The following is an 18,913-nucleotide window of genomic DNA, read 5'->3' as shown; positions in this document are numbered from 1 at the left end:
AGTTCCCAGAGCTCGCTCTGGGTGTAGATGGCTCTCATCATCATAAAATCATTGGACTAGTCATTTTCTTTAACCCAAACTTGCATGGTTCGAGTGCTGGAAATGTTTTTAAGATAGGAACTAGACTTTTGGTGGCAGAGATGAGGCAAAGAAAAGAATCACTATGCATTGTCAGATAATGAGCGAGACCCTTAAATAGCAGGTAGATTCTCTTTTCTCTCTCTCTCTCTCTCTCTCTCTCTCTCTCTCTCTCTCTCTCTCTCTCTCTTTCTTTTTTTTTTTTTTTTTTTTTTTTTTTTTTTGATAGACTGATTGTAAAGCTATTAGGAAGGGAAGGAGGAGCAGAGAATTATATTCACCCAGCTCTCTCCACCCCTAAATTAAAAAAAAAAAAAAAAAGAGTTCCCATTCCCCCCTATTCCCACCACCCACTCTTTTCCAAGAGTCCTTGGGGGCAAAATGTGCAGGTGGGAATTAGGTGCAGCCCTTTTAAGAGACCAGAGCTAGTGTGAGGTCTGGGAAGGGGCTCAGGGAGAGATAAGATAAGGCCATTTCACTTGAGGAGATTTCAGCTTCGGTCCCTCTGGTTAAACTGTTGGGAGGCAAACGAACCAGGGGCCATAAGGGGACTGACAATGTGGGTTCTGTACCGCATCAGGCAGTGTTGAAAGCTGAAACAGGTTTGGGCTGTAGAAGGAGGAGAAATGGTAATTAAGGGTGGCATAGGCTCCAGTACCAAAGATGAGGAGAGGAAGAATTGCTATCTTTAACTCATGAGAAGATGTTCTGATCCAACACAGGCACCTTGGTTGTCCCTCAAATCTTAATGGAAATGGTGTGCTATGGGAAAACCATGCTCAGTTCATTTGAATAAATCTAAATATATTTGCATTCATCATACCAGTAGATAATCCTTGTCTTCATTTAGACTTCCTCAAAATTCATTGCCTATTTTTAAAGAGATAGAGAGGGTGTTTGACTGCCCAGTATTTGCCCACCCTCCATCTGTCTCTTTCGAAAAGATTTCAAAGTCATGCCTTCTGTATTTTGCACATAATGAAGCATACCTGGGGCTTAATTGCTTATGCAGACCTATGCAAATAATGTGTGCTTGATGGTCTCCCCTTTTCTAATTTCCAGAGCTGCAGGTTGTGTTTTCAGACTCCTGGCTGGAACAGGGAGATCCCACAGGAGGAGCTTCAGCTAGGCTGTGATACTGCAGTAACAGAAGGAATTTGAGCTCGTCAGTGGGGAAGTCTAGAAGGAAGGGATTCTTATGCCAGTCAAGGAAAGAGGGTAGGGAGAGAGGCAAAGGTTAAGATGAAAAAGGTGAGTGGTCATCTACCTGGGGACTCTTCCCCTCTGCTCCCTGGGTGATCCAGACTCAGTGATGCTGTGACCATTTCTGCCTCCCTCCCTCCATAAATAAAAAAAAATATCCCCTCCTAAGATCTCTTCTCTTTCATTGGCCCTCTGGGCAAATATTTCATAATGTGGGCTCACCCAATTGGGCACGGCGCCAGGGCTGGCTGCCTCGGGTTGCGCCTCTTCTCCAATCCTAGGGAGACCTGGGTGGGACCAGAACACTCTGCCTCTCCACATGGGAGGTAGCAGATTACTCAGGTAGATGGCAGCAACGTGGGAGCTCCAGCTCCAGCTGCCTCTGGAGGTCCTGAGTGCAAAGGGCTGTCCACTGGCAGTCACTGAGCCACTCCAGCAGCGTTCAAAGGGTTAAAGCATTAGGGCCTGTCAGCCAGCATGTGTGGCTGTTAATGATTGCTACCCACCAGGGACCTGGCCAGTATTAAAAGGAAAACCTCTTCTCTATTCCTGGAGTGGGAGAAGTCAGGGCTGGAGGATGCAGAGGGGACTCGGGAGAGCCGGTGAGTGAGTCTCTGTGTCTACTGTTGTTCGATTGTGTGCTGTTCAGGAGTACGGGAGAGGAGGCGGGATAGAACAATGCTAATGTGTTGGACTAGTTTTTTCTTTTATTGTAACAAGATGCATATCCTTCGCTTTAAAAAAATGTTTTTTTAATGTAAAGTTACAGATGTCACTGTCCACATGTATTTCAGGCAAAGGGACAGATGTAGCTGTAGACCTCTGTCCTAAAACAGAGACAATGGCCTGAGTGGCTCTAACACACATAAAGCCAGAGCTGCCTTCCTTACCCCCTTGTCAGCCATTGTCTACGGAGAGGAAGAGGGCAGGCACGGGGTAGGGGTAGGTGGGTGACTGGGGCATTGTTCCCCAGATGTGAGGAATATTGCAGGAATTAGGCCTCTGGGACAGAGGGCAATGCAAGGGAAGTTAGGAAAGCTGCAGTTTCCTGTGCTCCCTTTCTCTTTGTGGGACAGGTGTGAATTAGTAGGGTGGGCCCAGCCTGCAGAAAGAGAGTCCCATAACTTAAGTGTGGAAGGTCTGCCTGAAACTGGGAAGAGCGGAAGATACTCTGCTCCAGCACGGGGGTCCTCCCCGCTCCGGGACCCTTTTACATATATACTGGCCCAGCTGCCCCGGGAAGGACGGGAACAGCTTTTTCTCCCTCTTCTTTGTTGGGAGTTTTATGAGCTTGTTCATTCAGCAGAAGGTCGTGTGTGTGATACAATATTGAGCAGCATGGAGAGCAGAACGACTAGCTTGTTTCTCTCTTGGCTTGAATCCTGTCTGCCCTTCTGCCCCTCCTTTGGGAAGGAAGTGGGATAAATGATAGGATAATGTGAAGATACGGAGCCTTTCTCTGAACTTTGGGGGAGGAAGAGAGAGATCTGTTGCTATCAGCCGTCCTATCTCCTCACTGATTGCCCTGTCTCCTTGCCTAAGCACCCTTCTCCCCCATTCCCTCTACAAGTCATTGTGTCAGGGATGAGCTCAGACAGGAGCGGGGGTTGGAGAAGGCTCACAAACATTTTGGAGAGGCTCTGAGCGGACCCCCATTATGACTCGTTCCCTCACCCCTTGCCAAAAGGACGGTTCCACTTCCCTCCCCTGGGATGATCGTGGCAGCCAGAACGCAGACCGTCCGAGATGGACGGTGGCTGGAAACCGACTAACCTGTCAGCTGGGCGACTGCTGGTCAGCGCACAGTCTGTTCTCCCCTAGCCCTGGCAGTGTGGGATCTGTAGGAACAGCCCCTGTCGCTCAGGTCTCACGGGGCGCCACATCTCCCTTCTCCATGGAGGTCCGTGGGGGGGGGGACAGGTCCATCCCACCGCTGTCTTTCCCCCAAGTGTCTGGGGAGATCATCTCTTTTGTTCCATAGGCATTGTCTTTCTGCCTAAGCCCTGATTTGGGAGATTTCTTTTCCTCTTTTTTTTCTTTCTTCCATTCTTCCTCCCTTTGGCCAGGAATCACTCATGGGCATTCTGGGCAACCTAGTGCCCGCTTGGGTCACATGCTGTTTGTTTAGGGACAGGCTGTTTTCTCGTGATCAACCCTGGGGAGGAGGGGCTGGAGAAGAAAGAAGCAATGACCCTTGTTGTCCCTGGGGGCAGCATTGATACATCTTGCACTGTCTTGGTGGGCAGTCCCCCCAGCCCAGAATGCACATTCAGCCGTACCTCTTACAATCCTTCAAGGCCTGTCAGTTCAGATGCCACCTAACAATAACAACAGCAACAGCCACTTACCTCTGATCCTGCAAAACAATCCTGGGAAGTAACTGCTATTATTATCCCACTTTACAGCAGAGGAAACTGAGGCATACAAGGTGAAATGAAGCGACTTGCCCAGAGTCACACAGCTAGCGGGGTATCTCATGTTCTCTGGCTTATTTTATAGATGAGGAAATGGAGGAAAACAGGGGAAAGTGACTTGCCCAGAGTCGCATAGCTAGACTGGTTTTCATTTTCTTCTCCAGCTCATTTTACAGATGAGGAAAACTGGGGGAAGTGACTTGACCAAAGTCACACAGCTAGGAAGGGTCTGAGACGGGATTTATATTCAGGAAGATGAGTCTTTGTGACTCCAGGCCTAGTCCTATTAGCTCCCCAAATTGACCTGGAATTCAGTAATAACCCACTGAGGAGAAGAGGGAAGGACTTGTCTCCTGTGTCTCTAAACTGCTACTTTGCCCCTTCGGTGGCAGCATCTTGAGTTATCTTTAATTTGCCTTTCTATCATCTTCCTCCAGTCCTACCTGGGACTGCTTTCTTTTGGGCAAGTGATAATGACAATCTTATAAGGGAATAAATAGTAGTAAAAATAAATCCCAGACTGTAGAGTATGCAGAATAATTTCAATTAGGCCTTTCCAGACTAAATATTTCCCTTCTTTCTTTTTGTTTTTTATTGGGTTGATAAGAAAAAGCAGCCTGAAGTCCATGAGGGTGGGGAGGAAAGAAGCCCGGGTTTTGCTATCAAAGGCTGCAGATTGGAACCCTTTCTCTGTCATTTACTATTTGGGTGACCCTTGCCAAGTCACCTTTCTTATTTTGGATATGTTTTCTCTTCTACAAAATGAGTTGGATGAGCTCTCCCAGGGTGAGGGCCCTTTCGGCTCTAAATTCCATCATCCCTGATGAGTTACAGCTGACAAGGAAGTTTGCTTATAAAGACACATTTACAGAGAGTGACTAGAATTCTACCACAGCTTCCTTTCCAAAAAGCTCCCTTTTCTTGTTGGACCTCATTTTCTACCCTTGGCAGTTTAAGTGGGACCAGAAGGAGTGTGTTCCCATGTTACAGATGGAAGAATTAAGAGCTAAGACCCAAAATCCCTGGGAAAATTGGGGCTCTTTCTGTGAGGATTTTCGGCTTGTATCCCACCCACTGGCAGGGTGTTTCTGGCCCTATCCTTGCTCTGCCCCCAAAGGGGCCTCCCAGTCAGTAAATTGAGGAGTTTCCTGTCATTCTAAGCCTTTGGCAGGCAACCCCCCAACCCCTTGACTACATGGGAAGCTCCAGAAACCTCTGTCTCCCTGTCTCCCCTGTTCCCAATCCATAAGGCAGATCCCTTTCCCAGGTGAGATAGGGAAAATATCATATGATGTTGGTGGATTTAGGAAAATGTGGAAAGACTTGGACTTATGAAGAAAGACGTTATCCACTTTCAGAGACAAAGAGGCAAACAAATATAGCATGGTTTTTCATAAATATATGTGAATGTATGTATATGTATATGATTATATCTCTATATAGGCATGAATTATGTGTATGAGCATATATAATATATGTCCATATAAATATAGTCATGCTTAATCGTGGCCTTTTGGGGAGAGGGGGAAAAAGAACAAATTAAAAAGTGCACAATAAAGGACAAAAGAAAGCCTACAAGGAAGCAAAGTATAGTATTTATTACTGAAATGGAAATTTGTTGCTTTATATTTTGAATCCTTTTCTATGTTCTGCTGTAGACATGGCAACGTTTGTTCTTTCTTTTTCTATTTTGTATTTGTTTTAAACAAATAAATAACTTTAAAGAATATCATAGCATGATAGATATAGAATTGGAAGGAAAGTTAGAAGTTGTCTCATCTAAACCCTTCACTTTATAGACAGGGAAACTGAGGCCCAGTGGCTAAGCCAAATGACTTGCCCAAGATCATACTAGCAATAAGTGAGTCAAAATTTTTGTCTTGAGATAGAAATGGAGGTGACCACAGGTATCCAGCCCTCCCCTCCTGCTTCTCTCTTCCCTCAGACCTTTTGCAGATGCCTGGAAGGGTGGGATCTCTAAAGCGAGAGCTTTGTCTGACATCCCTTCCCCCCCAGCGGGGATTGCTGAAGAAGCTGAGGCCTCCTCTTTTCCAGACAAAGCCTCCCCTTTGTAGTGTCTTATCAGGGTCGTGGCTGCCTGGCTGGGCGGGGGAGCAGGAGAGGAGGGGCTCAGAGGCCATGGAAACTGGCCAATCTCTCAGTGAGCCGCCTAGAGAGCTCCTAGCCCTCCCTTGCACGCTCCCTTGCGTGTACACATACACATACACACACATGCACCATATATGGCAAGAATCTCTCCACCCCTTCTATCTATAACAAGCCATCAATCTGCAAATATGTATTCCTTACCAAGGAGGAGAGTCCAGGTTGTGAACTCTAAATGTTATAAGAAAATCCAAGCATGAGTTGCCGCCCAGATGACACATTCATGTCCTTTCCATCGTGGCAGGTACATATCCAGTACACACTGCGGGGATTCAAAGCATCAACATTCACAGGCTTTGTCCCCTCACACTGTCCTAGGATTATCCCCACAGTAAAGATCACTGTGAACATTCTGGGACTGACTGTTGATCAGGGCTTCTTAAACTTTTCTCCTTTTCCACTCCTTTTCCCCTGAGAATTTTGATGTGACCCTGGGTATATAGGTATATGATAGGTATACAAATCAAATATTTACTGGTAATAAATCATAATTTTTCGATTCCCACATTCAGTTATTGATAAGAAATCACAGTTTTGTGAACCCCACTTTCATTTAGGAGATTCCATATGGGGGTTTAAACTATGGTTTAATCTAGATCTGGGCTCTCAGTGTTTCAGCAGGAAGGGGCTGACAGCTCTCATTAGTTTTTTTAGATGTTCTATCCAGAGAGGGACTTAAAAGATCCTGAATCATTAACTTCTTTCCTTCAATGGGATGGACAGACATCGGGGCCTGAAGGAAACAGAGAGAGCTTAGATTCTGTACTGATTCCCCTAAGCATAAATATATTAGTTATTGTTCTTCTTGTTGTTGATATTGTTAGATGGCATCTGAACTGAGCCTTGAAGGATTTTAAGAAATGCAGCCGAGTAGAATGTGCCAAATAAATTCTTGTTGACTGACTGACTGACTGTCTCTTAGCTTCATGTTTTAAGACCTCAGCTTCTCCATCTGTGAAATGGGAATTGGTTGCCTTTTTCTTCTAGAAGAGTTCTCAAAAAAGCAAAGGATCATAGCTGGGACCTTAGTCCAAATTCCTGCAAACAGTCACGTAGGTAGAAACTGGACTTGGATTCAGACTCATTTCAACTCTAGCAATCTTTTCCCATATTAGGACTGTTTGTCTCAGTCATGCTACTTTCCCCTCCCCCACTTTTTTTCCTTCCCTGTAAGTTTCTTGAGAACATGTACTCTCCCTTCTCCACATGGCTGCTTGAGCAGATGGGGAAGGGCATTCTGTCCTCTGCTTGGGCAAGGTGCCATTTATTTAGCCCCATTGTTACCATTGGTATCGTAATTGGTTCCATTATTCACATTCAAAGCAACAAAAAATGTATTAAGTGCCTACTCTGTGCAGAGTACTATCCTAGGGTGAGATAGAATTTAGCTTGGTTCAAAGAGATTCTAGTATAGCAGAGGGATAAGACCCCATCACAGATAATACACTCACTCATTGTATCATATTCTATATTATAGTGAAGAGCTGCAAAAGAAAATGTTTCTTGGAGTCTATTCATATCGGGAAATTGAGGTAGAGAACAGCTTGTACCTGATGAAGAGGGGGATTGAGAAGCAGGCATTTTGCTAGTTTCTTGGAGTAGAAATGGAAGCAAGGTCAGCCAATTCAGGCTTTTGTTATGTTCCAAACACTTATTCTGCAGAATTCCTTTTCCCTGGATAGGGTGGGGTTGCTTTTAGGACACAAGTTTCAAATCTGTTGACTAAAGGAGTGGAAAGAGTTTGTTTGAATGGTCTTTTACAAAGTCTGGAAGTTAACAGCTGCGTTGCCAAATTCTCTGGAGAGCAATGATTTGTGTCCCAAACCAGAACTGGATACTCAAAATGGGTCCTGCTACCACTGGCCCTTTTTAACTGAGAGACCCTGTTCTTGTCTATGATCATCAGGAGAGAGAAACAGGGATGAGAGAGGATTGCAAGAAGTTGGAACTAACTCTCTAGCAGGACATGGCTCAAAAAGATGTCAGCAGGAAAAACTAAAGCCAGAGATAGACTGTTTCCTCACCCACTCTGTAAGGAACAGAGTAAGAGAAATATGTGTAAAGGGACTAGTTTCTGAAGGTCAAGAATGTTAACTCTGCCTGTCCTGATGCTTTCTCTGAGGTCATAGAATTTGGAGCTGAACTGCAAGGGACCTCAAGAAATCATGAGGGAGGTGACATTTAATTATCTTTCTAATGAGTAGGGCATTTACTGATAATAAATTATATTTTGAAATCCCCACATCCAGATACTAATAAGAAATCAGAATCAGAATTCAGATATTTGATTCATGATGTGATGAGAGAGGTTCCCCACGATCATAGATTCATATATTTTGAGTTAGAAAGGGCTTTAGGAGGACAGGTTCTATATCTGGGGATCTTAGATCATGGGGAGCCAAGCAAATATGTCACATTTCAAGGACTGAGAAGATGCAGAGAAAATAGAGAGGGAAGTTATATGCTGATGATAAAACATGGCTAATCCGGGCTTCCAATGTCCTTGGAATCCTTGGGCAATAGCTTTCTCCTCTTTGCTCTTTGAAACAAAAACTCTGTTCCTTGTTGTGAACTCAGGGAAGGAGAAGATGGAGGAGGCTGAAGAGATAATATATTATTTGAATCTCTCCTCTCTTTGTCCTGAGCCATTCCAAAGTTAGCAAGGAATTTTTCTACTGAAAAAAGAAAAGAGAAGTGAATGAGCTTAGGTTGGTACTGTTCCCTAATGACAACAGGACACTTTTATTCTCTGTCCCTTTTCCCATCCTGGAGGAATGGTGGAATGGTAAAAGGATAGTAGTAGCCTGACACCTTGGAAACTCAGTCATAAGGTTTGGTCTTGGGGATGTATGTCCAGCCTTCTTAGTCGAACTTGTCCCACCCTAACTGTGCTAGAAATAACTCTTGGCTTAGGAGGTAGAGATAGAGTAGGGTGGAGTGAGGGAGGAAAGGAAAGGAAGCAGAAAGGAGAGGAGAGAGCCAAGAACAAGACTGGGTGGAAGCCACACAAATGGCCTCGGGCAGGATGTGGGCTGGGGCCTCCTCTTCTAGCCCCCTTAGTTTTAGCTTTTGTAGTACATAGGAAAGAGAAGACCCAAGGGACTTCTTCCTGCTCCCTGTTTCAAGCATCTAGGCACCCAGAATATTTGGGACAACACATACAGTAATTGCCTCATGTAACAACTTCTGGGGTGTGGCAATAGTAGCTCAAGAACAGAAGGGCTTTTGGAGAGTGGGAGACTGTCTAGGGAAGTGGGTTTTTTGCTAGGAATGACCAGAGGAGCTTCAGGAGTCATTCTGCTCAGAATGTTGGATGGAGAAATGTAAACAGAATTGGTTTTTAATTGGGAGGGAATGTAGGGGCAGATAAGATTGCTGAAACATGAAGCATAATGATGTGAGGAAACAGGAGGAGAAGAGCAGGGATATGGATCTCCTCCTACTCCTCTTTACAATTCTACTCCCTCACCAACAGAAATCCTTTTTTGGAGAAGGCCCATAGTTGGAATTTGCCATTGAGAGAAATAAGAGGAAACGGGGGTAAGACATATTGCCCTTGTCCCCACCCACTCCTGACTCTGGTCCAGATATAATGAACTGTGATCTCAGCAGCCAAAGCTATCCTTAGATCCAAGAGTCCAGAAGAGAGTTAATTCTTCATCAGCAAATTTCTTAGTCACTATAGAGAAGAAACAGCTGGAGATAAATCAGGCCCCCAACATTGGAAATGGAGATAGAAGGGCAGACTGTTAAGGGAGGGAACATTTTTCTTCCCCAACTCAGTTAAAAATTTTTTTGTATCTATCCCTACAAGATCATTTGCCACATATTCATGGGATCTAGACTAAGAAAAGTACAAAACTAACTGTTGATAGATGTCTGGACCAGAGTCTCGCTATGTGTGTGTATATATGGCCTATGATCATAGGATCATAGCATTAGTATTGGAAAGGACCTTGGAAATCAAGTCCATTGATAAAAGTATAGTTAAATAGTTTGAATGTCTGGATCCAAAGAGGAATCCTTAAATGGTTCAATGCTGGTTTGCAAAGAAGTCTCTAGTAGTCTGCTTTTGCTAATAGTTTTATCAATTGCTTGGTTAAAAGTAAAAATAGTACAATTATTAAATTTACAGATGACACAAAATAGGCAGAGATATTTAACATCCTCAATGACAAAATTAGATTTCTAAAAGATCTTGATTAGTTAGAACATTGGGCCTAAGATGAAAAATATGAAATACAAAATTCATAAATGCAAAGTGAGAGGAAACATATCATTTGGGATGGGGGATTGGAGTCCAGACAATATGACTTGATTGTGAGTTTTGTGACCCTGATTGCTTAACTTCTCAGCATCACTTGACAACTCTCTGACTATAGGTTTCTGGATCTGTGTAATGGATGTATGGACTAGTGTTTCTTTACCCATCTCTCATAGGGGGTTGTAGACATCTATCTACTCTCTAAGTTGGTTAAATCACTCCAAAGTACTCTCACACTGGAAAGTCTGGGTTCCTGCAGAAGGATCATCATCATGTGGAGCTATGTAGTTATATTTAAATTCTCTCAGAATCTTAGAGATAATCCTGTTATAAAGAAATATATTTCTGCTTCTTCTAGTTTTTGAGCACCCATTGATTCCATTTATTTATATGACCAAGCAATGATAATAATAAACTTTTAGATCTTAAATATAACAACAAGGCAAAAGCAATAATGTTATACTACCACTGGCCCACACGCATTATAGTAGTTGCATGAATAATATGACACTATGTATAGCCATGAAATATATTTTTCTACCTTGATATCTGTGGGAAGGACTGGGAATACATCTGCAGAAACTTTCCAAGGAAACGTGAATGCCAAAAGCTTATGTGCTTAAAGTAACTCATGACTCTGAAACTATAATCTTTGTTCTTCACTTTCAAGAACTATCCATAAAATTACCTTAAAAAGGTAGATATCTGTGTCAAACAGGTACTTCTGCTAAAATAAGTTGATTCACATAATAGTTGTTCAACAAGTCATTGGGAATGAAGTCTAAGGCAAATCAATTAGAACTAAGTGACTTTTCTGGTTCTTGGCTTCCAGTCATTCCCCCTTCTCAAAGAAACACCATTAACTAATACTGTCTATCACTTTTAGTTTCAAACTTAGATGATGAAGTTCTGAAATCTGCCCTTTCACTTATATTTTCTTAGCATCCTGGGTTTAAATTCTAGATCCTCTCTACAAACATCCCCACCTTATTTTATGATTTATAATCACATCTTCATATCTTATTTATAATCAGCTAAATTATATTTGTTTCATAATTATTCAACAGTTCTGGTGTCTGTATCTCTCTAGTATTGTGCTTGTTGAAATCACAAGTGTTCCTACGGGCAACCTCAGAATTTAGCAAGAAAGTAACTCTATTTCAGAGTAATTGTAAACCTAGAACTCTAGGCAACTACTTTAAAAGGACAGGGATAGTCCATTGCAGCTGTAGGGGCTCCTGTAGTGGGAGTTCACTATTACCATGAAATCACAGCTCTGTGTCCAAGATGTAAAAGCTTGCACTTAAGTTAAAAAACAAAACAAAACAAAACAAACTCCCCGGGGCAGCTAGATGGTACAATGGAGAGAGAATCAGCCCTGGTGAAGTCAGGAGGACCTGAGTTCAAATGTGATCTCAGACACTTAATACTTCCTAGCTGTGTGACCTTGGGCAAGTCACTTAACCCCAATTGTCTCAGAGCAAAAAAAAAAAAAAGTTTAACTTCACAAATATAAAATGGTGGAAACATGGGTAAATAGCAATTTGAGGGAAAAAACATTGGGGTTTTAGTGGACTGAAATCTTAATATAAACCAACAATATGTTTGAACAGCCAAAAAAGCAAAGAGAATCTTCAGTCACAGAAGAAAACCATTCTTTTCCTTCTCCTTCTCTTTCTTCTCTCCCTCTGCCAATGCAGATTTTCAGGTATTTTCAATTTACTTAAGAATTGTCTGGGAACAGTTAGAGTTATGACTTGCTTTGACTTGTGTCAGAGATGGGACTTGAATGTGGATCTTCTGACTTTTAGACTGATTCTTTCTCTACCATGCCATTTGTTGTGTTAGTTTATTTAGGCCATGTCTTGTTCTTCATGATCCTATTCCTCTTGCCATAAGTCTCCTGGGGTTCTCTTGGGAAAGATCCTGGAGTAGGTTGCTATTTTCTTTTTTTAATTCATTTTACAAATGAGGAAAGAAGGCAAACCAGATTAAGTGACTTGCCCAGGGTCACAGAGCATCTGAGGCCAGATTTGAATGCAGTAAAATGAGTCTTCCTGATTCTAAGCCCAGTACGCTATCCTTTATACCACCTGGTTTTTCCCTAGTGTGCCATCACACTATACTACCTCTCAAAGGAGTTTCCAAAAAAAAGGAACGATAGTCTCATTGTTCTCTGCTTTGGTCAGACTACAGAGGGAATATTGTGATCAAATCTGAGCATCATATTTTGGGGAAAACATGGATAAGTTGTCCTCCAGTAGGACAACCAGGATGGTAAATAGCTTCCTAATCTTGCCATATGAAGATTGGTTGAAGAAATTAGGGATGTTTAAACAGGAAAGTTGAAGGTAGGGAATATTCGCTGTCTGCAAGGTCTTTCCTATGGAAGAGAGATTAATTGTTTTGTTTGACTTTAGAGGGCAGAACTACCAGTGTTTGAAAGCATTTGCAAAAAGACAAATTGAGGGGTTTTTTGAGGGAAAAATTCCCAACAATTGAAACCATAGTAGGATGGTGATAGTGAGCTCTTATCACTTGAAGTTTGCCAACAAAGCCTCCATGAACAATTGTTGGGTATTGGAGAGAGGATTCTTTCCCAAATATCATTTAAACTCAATAACCATCAAGGTCTTTTTTCTCTCTGAAATTCTGTCATTCTATGACACTTTTGAGCTGTGTCTAATACAAAAAAAATCTTAGGTAGAAACAAGTTCCTGGAAAGACTGGACAATCCCCCCCCCCCCATATATATATATCTATATATCTATATGTTTCTTTTCTCTATAGTTATTATTTCAGTTATGAGGAATGTCATTGACTTAAGGGTCTCCAATATCTGTGACCTTTAACTGTACGGGTTGAAAGCGGAAAAGTAGACATTTGTCCGAAATTAGGAAGTTAAAAGAAAAGGGAGAGACCTGTTTTGAGTTATTGTAAGAACTTGAGAGATCTCTCTTGTCCAAATTCCCTCCTTTTAGAACTGCTATTAATCAGCAGGCTTTTATTAAACATCTGCTATGTGACAGGTATTGTGCTAGGAAGTGGGTTTCCAAAAATCAAAATACAACAGTTCCTAACTTTATTGGGGAAATAAAATGTGCACATGTAAAAATATAGAAAGGAAGGAGGAAAACAAGGGATGTAGGAAGGAAGGAAGGAAGAAGAGAGGAAGAAAGGAATAAAAAAGGAGGAAAGGAGGGAGAGGAAAAAAGAAAAAGAGGAAGAGAAGGAGGGAGGAAAGAAAGAAGGGAAAAAGGGAGAAAACAAGGAAGAAAAAAGGAAAGGAGGAAGAAAGGAAGGAAAGGGAGGGAGGAAAGAAAGAAGAAAAGGAAGAAAGGAAGGTGGAAGGAAGGAAATATTTATTGCCTACCCTGTTCTAGGCATAGTGCTAAGTGCTTTACAGAAATTATATAATTTTATCCTCACAACAACCCTGGATGGTAGGTACTGGTTCATAGTTAAGTTAAAGTGAGGAAGGTGGAGGTTTGGTGACTCACATAGCCAGTAAGGGTCTGAGGTTGAATTTGAACTTGTCTCCTAACTTCCCTCCCTCCCTGCTTTCCCCTCTTCCCTCCCCAGCGTGTTTATACAAAATAACTACTCTGGTTACACTAACAACCTGAGGGAAGGGCATCAGCAAATTCTCATGTAGAAGATGGTGTTGCAGTCTGAAGGAAACTAATGATTTTGAGAGGCAGAAGTGATTGAAGAATCCATTCCCAGCACTGAAGCTAGCCTGTGCAAAGGCAAGGTGACAGGTGAAAGAATGCTGCAGTGTGGGAGGCATATCGAGGGGGCTGGTTTGGTTGGACTATAGAACATGTGAAGGGGAGTCCTATGTCATCCCTCTGGGAAGGCAGTTTGGAGCCAAGGCTTGCATAGCCCTAACTGCCACCAGAGTTTGGATTTGACCTGAGAGATAATAGGGAGTCACAAGGGGTTGACATACCCAGATGTGTGCTTTAGGGATATTGCTTTGGCAGACAGTGGGGGATGAATTCAATCTGTACTGAGTTCTGGTTACCTTATATCAAGAAAAATATTGATAAACAGGATCTCATCCAGAGGGAGGGTGATTGGGATGGAAATTATATCTTATGAGGATGAATGAAAGAAACTGAGGGTGTTTTAGCCCAAAGAAGAATTAGCAGGGGAAGGAAGCAGGAGGGAGGGAAGGAAGGATATGATTACTGTGTTCAGTTCTTTGTGAAAGGTCACATGTATTCTGCTTGATCCAAGACAGCAGAACCGAGTAGAAGTTTCAATCGAGAAGTTGGTTTTAGTGTAAAGGAAAATTTGCAGAGAATTATAGGTATCCCTAAGTGGAGTGGACTGCAATCTAACCCAACCTTACAAGTTGGAAGACAAGCTAAAGAGAAAGATAAATTTCCTCCATTTCTTGTCAGGGCTCCTGGAATGAGTTATTTCCTTAGGGCTTAAAGAAGGCTTTTCCTTTTTCAAGATCTCTATATAAAAATGGAAGAATTAAGAAAATTATTATGTCCAAAATGAAAAAAATGGGTTATCTCACTGTATTCTGCTCTGGCCAGGCCACATCTGTGTTGTGCGTGGAGAGCCATGTTTTAAGAAGTGTGTTGAAAAGCTGGTTCTCATTCAGAAACAGTCATTCAGCATTGGAGGCTATGCCATGGGAGGACAGCTGCCATCTTCAGTATTGGGAAGTTGGTTCTTTTTGTCCTTAGAAGGCAGAATTGCCTTCTAAGGATTATGGGTGGATGTTAATGAGAGGAAGATTTTGTTTCGATGTAAAGAAAAATTTCCTAACAATTAGCTGTGCTCACAAGTGGGATGGGTTGCCTTGGGAGGGAATGACTTCCTTAATACTGGAAATCTCTGATGGTGGTAGTAATAGGTAATGATATTTAATCTCTCCATCTCTCTCCAGATAGATCTCTCCATCTAGAAACTCTACTAAATGCTTTATAATTGTTATCCCATTTGATGCTCATAGTTAGATCATAGGTGCTATTATGTCTTCCCATTTTACAGTTAAAGAAACTGAGGCAGAGATTAAATTTTGTGTCCAGGGTTACATAGCTAACTAAGTATCTAGGGTCAAATTTTATTTAATTTTTAAAAATCAGATTTTAATCCTGTGCACTCCCAGCATTCTATCTTCTGTGCAACCTTGCTGCCCCAGATAAGAGCCTGATGACTAGTTGTTAGGGATATCGTAGAGGGGATTCCTGTTCAGATGCTTTTTGGGCTAGGGTCTGTCTCGTCCAATTCTTGCTAGGAGAGGGTCTACGAAAATGCACATATTCATGAGAGGGATAATGCCTATTACTAGATTAGTGAGTGAGGATTAGCTGTGTGTCTTGAAGAGGACCATGAAATCAGGAAGGTGACATGCAAGTGAATTGCATTTAAGTGAGAGAGCTATGCAAGGTCACTTGCCTCACTTTTCCCTCCAGGGCCATCTGAGTCCAGTGGCCAGATGTAGGTCAGAATGACTGGAGATGACCCTGGATATGGTGGGAGACCTTGACTTTTTTAAGCCCACGTCTTCAACAGATCTCAGTTCAACTGAGGCCACATCTCTTTAGTGATTGGCTAGGCTCTTTGGAAAAGAGGAAATGAGTTAGAGCATAAAAAGGTGGGAGAACAGATCAGGAGGCTTCTTAAAGACCAAATGGGAGTCCCCAAAGAGAGATTTCCATTTATTTTTACCATTTGACCTTGAGTTCATCCATATGCCATTTTTAGATGGCAAAGGATTTAGTTATCTGTGACAATAACAGCCATGTCATGAACACCTTTTGGAGCCTTTTAGAGAAGGATGGTGGAAGGGGAAACTATAACTGAACTGATCCTATCTCTTGTCTTGTTTGCTTCTTTTTAGTATATTCCCATTGGGCAGTTCTCATCCCCTTCCCATGCCTAATTATCCCTGTTTCCTCGGGCAATCTTATAATAAAAATTGACCATTTTATCTTCTGTTATTAATGTCTAGCCCTAGGAATGTCCTCCCTGCTTATCTTTGCTCCTGTCTTACTCTGGTTTTTTTCAAAGCTCAAGTCAAAGCCTGCCTTTTGAAAGAAGGCAGTATCTCCAAATGCAAGTACCTGCCCTGAAATTATCCCAAATTGACCCCTTATCATAGAATTGATTCTCGTTTGTACATAGTTTCTCCCATTGTTGTTGTTTGTCCTTTGTTTTTGAAGAGAACCATGACATCAAGGGGGTGATGTCAGGACATGAAAGTGAATTGGATTTAAGTGAGGAAGGGTTGTGCAAGGTTACTTACCTCTCTTTCCCCTCCAGAATCATCTGGGTCCAGTGGAAGTGTCTCCCCTCAGTCTAAGGTCTCCCCATATAGAATGTGAGCTTAAGAACAGGGTCTGCCTTTTGCCTTTTTTTTTTTTTTTTCTTCTGTCTTCAAGTGCTTAACACAGTGTCTGACACATGGTTACTTAAATATTTGTTGACCCAACTGCACTATCTGGAACTTCTTGCAGTATGTGTTGTTGTATATATCTATTATATGTGAGATGTTGAGCCAAATCTAATTTCTGCCAGAATTCTTCAGTTGTTCTAGCAGGTTTTGTTAAATAACAAGTCCTTAACCCAGTAGTTTCTGGATTGGGATTATTGAACACTAAACTATTATATTTGATTGCCTCAGGGCATGCAAATTCTTTATAATAATAGATTGCATTTACATGGCACTTAGTATATGCAAGGTACTGTGTTATTTGCTTTACAAATATTATTTTATGTTTAGAAGAATTGTGCATGTTTAATCTATATTGGATTTCTTATTGTCTAGGGAAAGAGGAAGGGAGGGAGGGAGAAAAAATTGGAACACAAGGTTTTGCAAGGGTGAATGTTGAAAACCATCTTTGCATTTTGAAAAAGAAAGAACTATTATTAAAAAACTGTAAAGCCCAAAGAATCCAAATATTATTTCATATGATCTTCACAAAAACCCTGTGAGGTACTATAATTATTTCCATTGAACAAAGAAAGGCAAAAAGAAGTTAATTGATTTACCAGAAGCACTCAATATCTGAGGCTGAGTTTGAACTCAGGTCTTCTTAATTCTAGGCTTAGTGCCTTATCTGTTGCACCTGCCTTCTTAAAAGAGGTAGAAAATTCAGAGAGGACTATGCGACTCCCATAGTTTTTCTCTAAAGTCAAGAACCCCTGTTTATGTCCATAAGTGCCATAGAAAGAGAACTAGAACCATGTCTACAGTAATGATACAAATATCATCAGCACCCGTTTTGCTCTACCTCCGTTTCCATCTTATTCCATCCATGATTCTTTCAAGGTCTGGAAAGTTGGCTCAAGGCATAATAATAGGTTCTTGCTCAGTTGGCACCCAATTAGAAGTGAGCTTTCTTCTCAAATTTCCTTAGATTTTTTTCTTAGATCAAATTTTCTTCTGGATTTCTTCTTTGCCTCCAAGCTACCTTGTAGCTTGTTTATTTGTACACATATTACATCTCCTTAATTTAGTTCTTGGAGCATGAGGAGCTGCCATTTTCCATCTTTGCCTTTTGAGGCACAGCATGGAGCCCGGTATACAATAGGCTTTTAGATGTAGCTAGGTGACTCAGGAGATAGAGCACTAGGCCTGGACAAGACAATTAATCTCTGCCTTCCTCAATTTTCTCATTTATAAAATGGGGATAACAATACCTCCTAGTTCCCAAGGTTGTTGTGAGGATAAAAATGAAGTAATATTTGTAAAATTCATTGCAAACCTTAAAGCTCTGTGTGAATTCTAGCTATTATTCTATAAATACTAGCTGTTGCTTAACAGATATCTATGGAATTAAATTGCAAATAGCTCTGGATAAGCCATCTTGACTGATAATTTAATTGTGGGGCTCCTGGGCCTAAATGAGAGAAGATAACTAGTAAGGGAGACCCCTGAGATTCTTTTTCTTTTTCCTCACTGTACCTTTCTGGGCCATTGAAGAGGTAATTTAACTTTTATACTTTAACCAAAGCCTGTGAGAGGCCTCTTTGACTTGAAAAGAGGATATTTTCTTCTTTCAGGGGAAGAGAAATCATTTTCCTCATGTGCCAGCCCCAGTTCTCCTCCTTTTGTGAAGATGAGTTTTATTTTCTTTCCCTCCTAATGAAAATGGAGCAAAACCAAGCTGTATATTTGTGTGTGGGGGACCTGGCCAGGAAGCTTTGTGTGGGGTGACATGGCAAAACCAGAGTTGCTCTTATAGAAAGGAAGTAATTAACTTTTTGAGCAAGCAAGGAGAACAAAGAAAAAGTGTATCTACAGCTATATGATGCCCAGTTCTGAGTACAGAGGGGCAGGAGTTGGTATTGAGAGATCCAGGCTTCAATGGGCCCTCCCCAGCCCCACATTCATGATAAGGCATTTGTGGAAAGGAAAGGTGGAGGGATTCTTAGGGGGGACATTAGCCCTTTTACCAGCCAGTGGTATTTCCTTTTCTCCCTCAGCCCTTGCTGAATGAAGAACATAATAAGGTCTCAGAGCAAAAACTAAGAGATTGTTATTTGGAATAAAGATTTATTAAGGAACCTCAAAAGCCCAAATCTTTCATTTTACAGATGTGGCAATTGAGGCCCAAGACGTTTATTTACTTGCTCAATGTCACACAGATAGTATATGGCAGAACTTTTTTGAGGGATTAGATGCTCCAGGTAAATAAGTAGTTTGTGACTATTTAAAGTGGTACACTGAAGCTGGGATGGAACTGTCATCCCCTCCTCCTACCCAAATCCTTCTGTTTGAGCTCCAAACTGGTTCTTTGTTCCTTTTCAAAATAGATGA

The 18,913-nt window shown here is 41.7% G+C and overlaps 1 protein-coding gene across 5 annotated transcripts in view; it reads left to right on the top strand.

Annotated features, from left to right (window-relative positions):
* The window catches only part of PLEKHA6 (pleckstrin homology domain containing A6), a 202,780-nt gene that overhangs the window by 125,974 nt on the left and 57,893 nt on the right, over nucleotides 1–18,913 (top strand). Inside the window, exon 1 of one of the 5 annotated variants that reach the window (XM_074308906.1) lies at nucleotides 1,606–1,883. The exons of the other annotated variants lie outside the window; for them this stretch is intronic. The gene's annotated coding sequence lies outside the window, so the exon portion shown is untranslated. Of the gene's footprint in view, nucleotides 1–1,605; nucleotides 1,884–18,913 lie in introns of those variants that run through there. 5 annotated transcript variants of the gene reach the window in all.

The sequence above is a fragment of the Sminthopsis crassicaudata genome, chromosome 4 (assembly GCF_048593235.1).
Source record: "Sminthopsis crassicaudata isolate SCR6 chromosome 4, ASM4859323v1, whole genome shotgun sequence".
Taxonomy (NCBI): Eukaryota; Metazoa; Chordata; class Mammalia; order Dasyuromorphia; family Dasyuridae; genus Sminthopsis; species Sminthopsis crassicaudata.
The sequence above is the reverse complement of the archived record's forward strand: the minus strand, read 5'-3'. Positions and strand labels throughout refer to the sequence as shown.